Source organism: Equus asinus, chromosome 25 (assembly GCF_041296235.1).
Source record: "Equus asinus isolate D_3611 breed Donkey chromosome 25, EquAss-T2T_v2, whole genome shotgun sequence".
NCBI classification, from domain to species: Eukaryota; Metazoa; Chordata; class Mammalia; order Perissodactyla; family Equidae; genus Equus; species Equus asinus.
This window is the reverse complement of record NC_091814.1, coordinates 24555633-24562334: the sequence shown is the minus strand read 5'-3', so window position 1 is coordinate 24562334 and position 6702 is coordinate 24555633. Positions and strand designations below refer to the sequence as shown.

The following is a 6702-nucleotide window of genomic DNA, read 5'->3' as shown; positions in this document are numbered from 1 at the left end:
CAGTATTTTCTCGGGTGCCCTATCCCCAGGGACCATTTGGCAATATCTGGGGACACTGGCATGTCTGAGAGGTGGTGTGGAGGATGACAGGAGCCATCTAGTGAGTAGAGGCAGGGATGCTGTGAGACGTCTGACACTACACAGGACGCCCTCCCCACAGCAAAGAATGATATGATCTGAGGTGTCAGCAGTGCTGCAGTGGAGAAATCCTGGATGAGAGGATTTTGTTTAAAATGTATAGCGTGAAAGTCCTGAGGCCCTGGCCATTGGTAGCTGAAACCAAAGAAGAAAATTTTCAATGACGTGGTTAATTAAAAATATAGACCCAATGTTTATTTGTTTTACATTTTTGTCCATTTCATTATTGGTGGATAGCACTCTAACACTTAAATACATTTAGATAATGCGCAAGTGACTGCCCTACTGCAGCATTGGTAAGTAGATAAACAATTTAACTAGGACCTAGTTAACAAGAAACTGACTCCACATTTAAAATACAGCTCTCATTTAGATCATCCTTTGTTTTATCACTGGAGGGGTGGAGGGGAGTTGGAGGGAGCCTGTGCTCACACTGGAAATACATTAAGACCAAACCTTCTGAGACCCATTCCCAAGGGTTCCCACCCTGCTGGGTTAACCTCCAACTCCAGAGAAAGCCCAAGCTCGTGGCCTCCAGCATTAACTCTCATTCCATTGACCAGAATAGGCAGTGTCAGCCTCACACCAGGCCTCAGAGTCTGAGTGCAGCTTACTCCGCTTGAACTAGAGCTGTTGACTTTTGCAGAAATGGAAGCAGTGGGATCCAATGGATGCTTAGCTGTAATGCCAAAACAAGGTCAGTCGGTACCTAATGTCCAAGCAAGATTCACTGAAGCATCAAGATCTTCATATACTTTCTGATAAATATTCTCCAAATTCTGTCCAGTTATTGACCATATTATGTAGCTGGATGTCTCTACTCCTATGCCTCATGGCAAAGTTACTCCTTGTCAGCTTTGATTTGGCACTGTCAAAAGTCACCCAGTGTCCAGCAAGTCAGCCCTCAGAATCAAAGCCAGCTGAACCATGGATGGCAGGTCCAGCAAAATCTAAGTCCGCATTACAACCAAGGATTTTACACTCCCTCCTATAAGAAGACTTGAGTTTACCACTTTTCTTTTTCTTGTTGGTGAGAAGGTAGTATCTATTGAATGTCAGTTTCTACCCTTGACAAATCTGGTCTTCAAGTCTGATTCAATTCTGTTCCCAGACTCTTGTCAGTGTCCCATTTTTTTTTGAAAGTCAGACCATACTCACACTGTATGAATTTGGTTTCCAAGCTCCCAGTAACTTGACCAGTGTCTGCTTTAGATGGACCAGATACCAAGAAATCCGTGATACTGCGTGATTTTGTTTTCACATCCAGACAACCTAAAACCAAATCCTCTGATGAAAATATCTCTGGCAGATTTGCCAAGGTCAGCATATGATGGAGGAATATCCATTGACCACACATGGCTCTGTCTGTAGGTCGCCATGGCCAGGCCGTGAGAAGAGGTGATCGGGTGGTCTCCTGAGAGGTATGCCGCATCAGCATCTGGGGCCGCTCGGCTTGCTCTGGTTTGGGCCACAGCTGCCATGGCCAGAGGGCCAAGTGAAAGCCCAGTGTTGTTCTTGGCTAAACCTGATTGATATAGTACATGGTCAGCTACTGTTAATGTATTTTGTTTTTTTCCAGTATCTTCTATTGTTTTCTCCCTCTTTAATAAACTTTTATCCCTTAATAGCTCATGCCTGCTTTTTCTTCCTACTCCTTTATTCCCTCTTTCTCTACTCACTTTTGTTACCTCTTGTCTTCTTTCTTTCTCTCCCCCAATGTCAGGGTTCTGGAGGAAATACACAGTACACTCAAATGGTAATGGAACAGAGTTTAACAGAGTCAGTTTGTAAAGGTTTAGGTGGCATTATGGGAAACCAATAAGAGATGTGTAGTTTCCCAGAGTCAGCAACAGCAGGCAGCAGTTATCAAGGCTAGCATTGAAGGGCACGGGGAGAGAGCAGTTACCTGCATCCCCAGGAAAGAACACCTGCAGAAGTCTGCCAGATAGGAACTGACACTTGGTAGAGGGATGTAGCCAGCACATGGCAACCTAGCAGGTTACCTTCATCCTTCTGTCCTTAGAACTCTTCCAGTGCCTCTCATTGGCTAAATCCATCTGGAAGCCCAAGAAAGAATCCAATAAAGGTCAGCTTCCTGAGCAACAGAATAGGGTGAAGAACGCATCAGAAGGGAAAATGAGAAAAATCCGATATGCTCCACTCCTTTTGCCCATCAGCATGCATTTTCGTTCTTTGTCCAGATGGAAAATTGATATCTCCAATCAGAGGACACACAATCATCCCATTAGCTCTTGTGTCATTGTGGGCTGATAATAATTCAGTCATATACTCACGTGAAACCTTAACACATTAGTCACCACCAATGGTCTTCATATCAGGTAGCAAGTGAAAAAGAATGAGGAAGGAACTAAAACATATAAAAGAACTGCCACAGTTATTGCTTCCGTAGCTGTTCATGAGGCCTTAGTTGATAATCCTAGTTTCATTCTTCCCCCATTCCTTGTTTCCTTTACCCTCTACCAACATCTTGGCTGGAAAACCTCCTGTAACCCAATTCTCCATTCTTGCTGGATCTGAGTCTTTGTGGTTCTACCTTTACTGGGTTGTTGTACTTTTTCTTTGACCAGGACTGTTGGCCAATGTTTTGAGACGTGGTCCTCCTTGTCTCCATTATGAAGCAGTAGGGAATTTCCCCTGGGAAATCAGGAACATCACCAGCCAGTACAGTGACATCTTCTTTGCCTGCTGGATCATTGGCACAAGGAAGCCAAAATGGCAAGTGGGTGGACTCAGCTTCCAAATTGAAAGAACCATAACTGCATTCCCTGGTGGAAGCATTCTTCCAAACCCACTAGCCTACTAGGACCTCCAAACCCATTGAACCCCAGGTTGTGGGGAATGAGAAGCAAAAATTCCTTCAGTACGTTGTTTGGTGTAACTGTAATAGGAGCTATTTCATTTCCACCCCTGGACCCCTAGACCTGTGCATTTAGGCTGTTTGATGTGGCTGGTTTATTAGTTTTCTTGGGCTGCTATAACAAAGCATCACAGGCTGCGGGGCTTAAACAACAGAAATTTATTTCCCCACAATTCTAGAGGCTAGAAGTCCAAGATCACAGTGTTGGCGGGGTTGGTTTTTGTGGAGGGCCGTGAGGGAAGGATGTGTTCCAGGACTCTCTCCTTGTCTCCCAGATGGCCTTCTTCTCCTTGAAATGATGACATTTTTCAAATGTCTTCCCTCCTTGTGTTTATCTGTGTCTTAATCTCCTCTTCTTATGAGGACATTAGTCATTTTTCTGGATTAGGGCCCACCCACATGAACTCATTTTACCCTAATTCCCTCTTCAAAGATCCTATCTCTAAAAACAGTCACATTGAAGTGATAGGGATTAGAACTTCAATACGTAAATTTGGGGGGGAGGGGGGAACAGAATTCAGCCCATAATAGGGGGCAACCACATGTTGGCATCATTTATAGTTTGTGTCCAGTAGGACAGCAGTCTCACCTTGACAGGATGACACTGAGCCATTAGTAGCCTATTTCATCATTCTATCTATACCTCCTGAAAGATGGGGCTTGTGGTAAAATGATGAATTCCATAAAATGTGCCCCTTAGCTGGAGGCAATGTTGTGTGAGATGCCATGATATTCTGCAAGTCGGTGACTGTTGGTGTTACTAGAAGCATCATGGTCAGGGAGGGTAAACCTATCACCAGAAAATGTATCTATCCTTTTGAAGGCCAGTCATTACTCTTTCCCTTATAGAAACGTTGCAAAATAACCCAACTTATCACTGGGTAGCTTGTGGTCCCCTAACATGGGAATAGTGACACATTGAGGCTCCACAATGTCTGGTGATGTTGGCCGGTTGGATACTCAGGAGTGGTGTCAACCAGATCAGCCTTGGTGAAGAGAAGGCTGTGGAATTGAGTCTGTGCAGATCCTTGTCCCTGATGCCATTGCTGCTTTGTACATGAGCCCAATAAATGAGCACTGAGGTGGTTGGGGAAAGACACTGAGTGCCATCCACAGGTTGTGGCATCTTACTGACCTGGTAATTCAGAGCCTCCTTACAGAGGATGCCCCCTGGTGCACATTTACATGGAAGGCAAATTCCTTATTCTCTGTGCTCACATGTAGAGGTAAATTCATGTACTTCCCCTCACAGCTTTTTGTTGCCATTCTTTCAGTCCTGCTCTATCCAAGTTCCTCCCCAAAGGGCCAACGTGCAAGCCACCACTCATGAAGCAGTGTAGATTTGTACTTCAGGCAATCTTTTCTTCCTCACAAAGTCAGCAGCCAGATGAATCACCTGAAGTCACCCTCAGGGAGAATTCCTTTTCACTATCACTTTTCAGGTCACCCCTGCTTGGGGCTGTAATACCGTGGCTGTCTACTTATAGCTAGAGCCAACAGATCAAGCAGATCCATCTGTAAATCACACTCTCCCTCCATTCCTTCTTCATTAGCTGCTCATAGGTTAATTCATGTGAGGCCACAGGTGTGGATTTAGGAAGATGAAGCAAAGAGTTGGAGAGGATAATACAGGAGTCTGAGACATTTGCTCATGTAGTGTAGTTCTGTCACCTTGACTTGCCTTGGTTTGGCCTTAAATACACCATTTCCTTTCACAATTATATGATTTGATGGATTAGATAATACCTAGTTCATGGTCATGATGGGAAGTTTGGGTTACACAGTCACTTGATGGTCCTTTGTCGTGCATTTAGTCCCTCCAGGGCCCAGTAGCAAGACAGGTTATCTTAAAACAGCTGTTTTAAATGGAGAATAATTGGCAGGAGACACAATGGCTTTACTCCAAAACTGTAGGGGTATGTGGTGTGGTTCTCCCACTGGGGCTTGCCAGAAACTCCAAATAGCTTCTTTTCCATCTGAAATCTTATCTGTTATGCTCCACAATAAGGTCCATGTGGGAAACAAAATTTCACTGGTACCCGGACCTGTTGTAGAGCCTTTTCTTGTTTTGTGTCCACTCACAATTGGTACCCCTGTGGCCTGAGTAAGAGCAGCAGGCTCAAATGTCATATGTGTTGCTTCCATATTCCGAAGAGACTAGCCTGACCTGGGATTGTGTCTTTTTCTTCAAAATAGCTGATGAAAGCTGTTTCTCACTTTAGGAAGGAGATTCAGATGTCGGAAATTCCCTGATGTGGCACATTCCGCATATACTCTGTGAATTCTTTGATAATCGTCCCTCAAAATTTGGGCTCACTTAGTGACTCAATTCCAATGAATAGAATGTGGCAGAAATGACATTGTGTGACTTCTGAGACCCTGTGAAAATACCACATAGAGACAGAGGGATGTCCAAGAAGCTCTGTGTATTCCCTCCTCCAACTGTTTGAGTCTTCCTACCCAGCAGCAGACACGTGAGTGAAGGAGCCTTAAAGATTATCCCAACCTTAGCCACCATCTGACTCAAATGAGTCAGAGAGCTGCAATAACAGCTTGACCTCTGGAGAGCTGGAGACCAAGGGCAGCCAAGCAGCTTTATGTGGTTGAGCCCCAATAAATTCTAAACAGCAAGGACCAGGTGAGCTTTCCTGGTTGACAATTCTCTGTGTGTATTGTTGCACCTTGATTCCAAGAAAGCAACGGTGTCTGTAACTCTATGAGGAGAGGACACCTGGAAGCTCTGTGCTTAGAACTTTCCTGGGCTCTTCCTCATGCACCTCTTCCTTTAGCTGATTTTAATCTGTATTCTTTGGCTGCAGTAAACCATAACTGTGAATATAGCAGCTTTCAGTGAGTTCTGACAGTCATTCTATACAATTGTTTAACCTAAGAGTGGTCGTGGGGCCCTTCAAACTGGGAATTAATTTCAGAGGTGATGGTGGTGGTCTTGGGGGAGCCTTAGACTTGCAATTGGTGTCAGAAGTGAGGGTGGACTTGTGCCCCATTCTTCTAACTCTGCACTCAGCATAACCATACTACAAATATCAGACAAGAATATCACAAGATAGGATAGTCACAAGCCAATCACTTTGATGATCGTAGATGTAACAATCCTAAAGAAGATATTAACTAATCTAATCCATTAATTAAAAATGCATCATTACAAAGCTAACTTTATTCCAGGAATGCAAGAAATCAATCAATGTAACTGGCTGCATTAACAGGATGAAAGAGAAAAACAAAGATCTCATAGATGCATAAAAAGAAGCTGATGAAATTCAAAATTTATATATGATGAAACCTCGCAATATGATAAATAGTATCTTCTGGAAAACTACAGAAGATATCATAGTCTATGGCAAAATTCAAAGCTTTCCTTTATGGGACCGGCCCCATGGCTGAGTGGTTAAGTTTGTGCACTCCGCTGCGGCGGCCCAGGGTTTCGCTGGTTCAAATCCTGGTCACTGACATGGTACAGTTCGTCAGGCCACGTTGAGGCAGTGTCCCACATGCCACAACTAGCAGGACCTGAAACTAAGGTATACAACTATCTACCCAGGGGCAGGATTTGGGGAGATAAAGCAGGGGGAAAGGAAAAAACATTAGTAACACTGGCTAGCTCAGGTGCCAATCTTTAAAAAAAAAAAAAGCTTTTATTTAGAGACTGTGAACTCGGTGAAGATGGC

At 44.0% G+C, this 6702-nt stretch overlaps 1 pseudogene; it reads right to left on the bottom strand.

Moving 5' to 3' along the window:
• Positions 1-332: 332 nt before the first annotated feature.
• Positions 333-2162, bottom strand: LOC123280766 (voltage-dependent anion-selective channel protein 2 pseudogene; annotated as a pseudogene).
• Between the last annotated feature and the right edge of the window lie 4540 nt (positions 2163-6702).